This window comes from Phyllopteryx taeniolatus, chromosome 8, assembly GCF_024500385.1.
Source record: "Phyllopteryx taeniolatus isolate TA_2022b chromosome 8, UOR_Ptae_1.2, whole genome shotgun sequence".
Taxonomy (NCBI): domain Eukaryota; kingdom Metazoa; phylum Chordata; class Actinopteri; order Syngnathiformes; family Syngnathidae; genus Phyllopteryx; species Phyllopteryx taeniolatus.
Window position 1 is genome coordinate 21604052 of NC_084509.1, and position 4727 is coordinate 21608778.

The 4727-nt window shown below is 44.8% G+C and overlaps 1 protein-coding gene across 1 annotated transcript in view; it reads left to right on the forward strand.

The window, feature by feature from the left end:
• LOC133482130 (uncharacterized) overlaps nucleotides 1-4727 on the forward strand; it is a 240958-nt gene that overhangs the window by 219395 nt on the left and 16836 nt on the right. The window lies entirely within an intron of this gene.

A 4727-nucleotide genomic window follows, 5' to 3' on the forward strand; every position in this document is an offset into this window, starting at 1 on the left:
TTGGCTGAACCCAGCACATATGCTGAGATCTCACCATATGCGAACTTCTGGGCCTGGCATCACATCCGCCAGCCTGGGTTTCTAATCTATGCCCTGTTGACACTAGACTGCAAAGTACATTGAGTTGGGAATGTAAATGAGTGTAAACATTTTACTCTGCTCTTCAACTCCTAACAGTCCTAAAGTAGATGCAGGGTATGATAATGCAACGATCATTCCTGCGTAAGTGGAAAAAAAATATGAAACTACAAACTATCAAAGAAAGAAAACCCACCTTATTCAAGAAAAATAGAAACTCAACTTTCGAAAGATCGGTCGGTTGGTCGGTCGGTCGGTCGATAGATAGATAGATAGATAGAATAATGACCATTAATGACTCTGACTCCTTCTTAATCATCTTCAAATTATTAACGAACAAAATATAACTACGGTATGGCAAAAGTTCAAAAGTTAAACTAAAGAACGGAGTCCCCAGCAGGTTCGGTTCCTGGCGGGGAATGAAGATCGTCTTCTTGTTTTCTTCTTGTATGCTGTCTCCTTTGCTTCCACGTGCATGTCTTTCGGTGATGTCATGTATGAGCGGGTCACAAATGGCTTGCCTTCCTTAACTTCTGCTCCTGCAAACTTACACATACTGCCCAAAAACAGATTCTACGACACCCACTGTCTTTTACAATTTGATACAATCCCCACCCGCAAAGGAATGTTCTTGCTCATTAAGACCGTGATAATCCCTGACTTTTATAGGCTGTGCTTTTAATGTGAAATTAACTAACTACATCGATTTACCAATACCCAAATCAAGTGGAAGCAAATACTCACTCCATGGTCCATTGGTTTGGACTGAATTAAGCAACACTGCAAGCCAATGGAGCATTGTGCTGCCAATAAACAAACACTTCTCCTTTTGTCATTTCTCATTTGATCATTCAAACCCATGCAAAGGTGAAGCGAATGTGTGGAGACAGGACTGGAATAAACACTTATTACCCCACTCAGCAAAATACGTCTTCCAGGCCATCCATCCATCCATTTTCTACCGCTTATCTGAGGTCGGGTCGCGGGGCAGTAGCTTTAGTAGGGACACCCAGACTTGCCTCTCCCCAGCCACTTCATCCAGTTGACAGCTCCGCCCCTCTCTTCACCCGAGTGTCCAAGACATGTGGCCGCAAGTCCGATGACATGACCACAAAGTCGATCATCGAACTGCGACCTAGGGTTTCCTGGTGCCAAGTGCAGATGTGGACACCCTTATGCTTGAACATGGTGTTCCTTATAGACAAGCCCTGATGAGCACAGAATTCCAATAACAGAACACCGCTCGGGTTGTGATCGGGGGGTGGGGGGGGGGGGGGGGGGGGCGTTCCTCCCAATCACGCCCTTCCAGGTCTCACTGTCATTGCCCATGTGAGCATTGAAGTCCCCCAGCAGAAAGATGGAGTCCCCAGCAGGAGCGCTCTCCAGCACCCCCTCCAAGGACTCCAAAAAGGGTGGGTACTCTGAACTGCTGTTTGGTGCATAGGCACAAACAACAGTCAGGACCCGTCCCCCCACCCGAAGGCGGAGAGAGGCTACCCTCTCGTCCACCGGGGTGAACCCCAACATACAGGCGCCGAGCCGGGGATTAATAAGTATACCCACACCTCCTCGGCGCCTCTCACCGTGGGCAACTCCAGAGTGGAAGAGAGTCCAACCCCTCTCCAGAGGACTGGTACCAGAGCCCAAGCTGTGCGTGGAGGCGAGTCGGACTGTATCTAGTCGGAACTTCTCGACCTCACACACCAGCTCGGGCTCCTTCCCTGCCAGAGAGGTGACATTCCACGTCCACAGAGCCAGCTTCTGTAGCCGGGGATCGCCAAGGTTCCCGCCTTCGGCCACCGCCCAGCTCGCACTGCACCCGACCCCGATGGCCTCTCCCACAGGTGGTGAGCCCATGGGAAGGGGGACCCACGTTACCCTTTCGGGCTGTGCCCGGGTCGGGCCCATGGGTGCAGGCCCAGCCATCAGGCGCTCGCCGCCTTCAAGCCCCACCACCTGGCTCCAGAGGGGGGCCCCGGTGACCCCCGTCCGGGCAAAGGAAACCTGAGTCCATTTTTTGTCTTTGTCATAAGGGGTCTTTGAGCCGTGCTTTGTCTGGTCCCTCACCTAGGACCGGTTTGCCATGGGTGACCCTACCAGGGGCGTGAAGCCCCAGACAACTTAGCACCTATGATCATTGGGACACACAAACCACGATCAGGTGACGGCTCAAGGAGCGGGTCTTCCAGACCTTCGGAAGAATTTAAAGTATTGTACTTAACTACAACCCCAATTCCAATGAAGTTGGGACGTTGTGTTAAACAAATAAAAACAGAATACAATGATTTGCAAATCATGTTCAACCTATAGTTAATTTACTACACTACAAAGACAAGATATTTAATGTTCAAACTGCTAAACTTCATTTTTTTTAGCAAATAATCATTAACTTAGAATTTTATGGCTGCAACACGTTCCAAAAAAGCTGGGACAGGGTCATGTTTACCACAGTGTTACATCACCTTTTCTTTTAACAACATTCAATAAACGTTTGGGAACTGAGGACACAAATTTTTGAAGCTTTGTAGGTGGAATTCTTTCCCATTCTTGCTTGATGTACAGCTTCAGCTGTTCAACAGTCCGGGGTCTCAGTTGTCGTATTTTACGCTTCATAATGCGGCACACATTTTCAATGGGAGACAGATCTGGACTGCAGGCAGACCAGTCTTGTACCCGCACTCTTTTACTATGAAGCCACGCTGTTGTAACACATGCAGAATGTGGTTTGGCATTGTCTTGCTGAAATAAGCAGGGTTGTCCATGAAAAAGACGTTGCTTGGATGGCAGCATATGTTTCTCCAAAACCTGTATGTACCTTTCAGCATTAATGGTGCCTTCACAGATGGCAGAGTTACCCATGCCATTGGCACTAACACAGCCCCATACCATCACAGATGCTGGCTTTTGAACTTTGCGTCCATAACAGTCCGGATGGTTATTTTCCTCTTTGGCCCGGAGGACACGATGTCCACAATTTCCAAAAACAATTTGAAATGTGGACTCATCAGACCACAGAACACTTTTCCACTTTGCATCAGTCCATCGTAGATGAGCTCGGGCCCAGAGAAGCTGGCGACGTTTCTGGGTGTTGTTGATAAATGGCTTTTGCTTTGCATAGTAGAGTTTCAAGTTGCACTTACGGATGTAGCGCCGAACTGTATTTACTGACATTGGTTTTCTGAAGTGTTTCTGAGCCCGTGTGGTGATATCCTTTACACATTGATGTCGTTTTCTTATGCAGTGCTGCCTAAGGGATCGAAGGTCACTGACATTCAATGTTGGTTTTCAGCCTTGCCGCTTACATGCAGTTATTGCTCCAGATTCTCCGAAACCTTTGATGATATTATGGACCGTAGATGATGACATCCCTAAATTCCTTGCAATTGTATGTTGAGGAACATTGTCCTTAAACTGTTTGACTATTTTCTCACGCACTTGTTCACAAAGAGGTGAACCTCGCCCCATCTTTGCTTGTGAATGACTGAGCAATTCAGGGACGCTCCTTTTATACCCAATCATGGCACCCACCTGTTCCCAATTAGCCTGTTCACCTGTGGGATGTTCCAAACGGGTGTTTGATGAGCATTCCTCAACTTTCTCAGTCTTTTTTGCCACCTGTCCCAGCTTTTTTGGAACATGTTGCAGCCATAAAATTCTAAGTTAATGATTATTTGCTAAAAACAATCAAGTTTATCTTTTTGAATGTTAAATATCTTGTCTTTGTAGTGTATTCAATTAAATATAGGTTGCACATGATTTGCAAATTATTGTATTCTGTTTTTATTTATGTTTAACACAACGTCCCAACTTCATTGTAATTGGGGTTGTATGACAAAGTACAATGATGTCCAAGAGAAAGCCAGCAAGTGGGGCTTGGACGCATACCAAAGCATTACATTATGTAATCTAGTTTAATGAGAATAATCCCGATATGTGCATGATAGGCATAGGAACAGTGGAAAATTGACTTCACAACAGTTTCTTCCTCTTTGCCAGACACAGTACTCTGTCATCTGGAAAATTCCAGTCACTAATCCAAGAGCCGTGTACTGCGATAAGAAACATATTCTCAATGGTGGTAGAGAAATAACATTTGAGTCCTTTTTCAAACAGGCTTTAAATTCCAAGCATTATTAACTTTACAAGGTACTTTTGAATGTGATGTGAAATGGGACTGTACCTGGAACAGATTTTTTTGTCACTTTTTTTTTTTTTTACACACAACTACAAACCTTGCAAAATGATTTTGACTTTCAAAATGACTTTCAAAACTGGCTCCATACGAAATTGATGGAAGAAACCTCCAATGGTACATAGATGGCCACTGGTTCGGGGTGTAAATTGAGTTTCTCAATATTCTCATTGCAAAATCACACAAAATCACTGCATGAGAGGGACAATATGAATGCTGGAGTCAAAATGACGGAGGGGTTAAAATGATAAGAGATGTTGTATGAGCACAGCAGAAAGATAAGTGTGTAAGCATGGACAAATAGACAAATTTGCATTTGCCTTTAATTCTGGTAAAAAAAAATAAAAAAAAAGTTTATGGAATAATTAAACAAATAATAAATAATATGCCTGAATGGATCTTCAGGTAGAACTTCCTCACTGTCCTTTTTGTGGTATTTAATTCCTCTCTTCTTGAA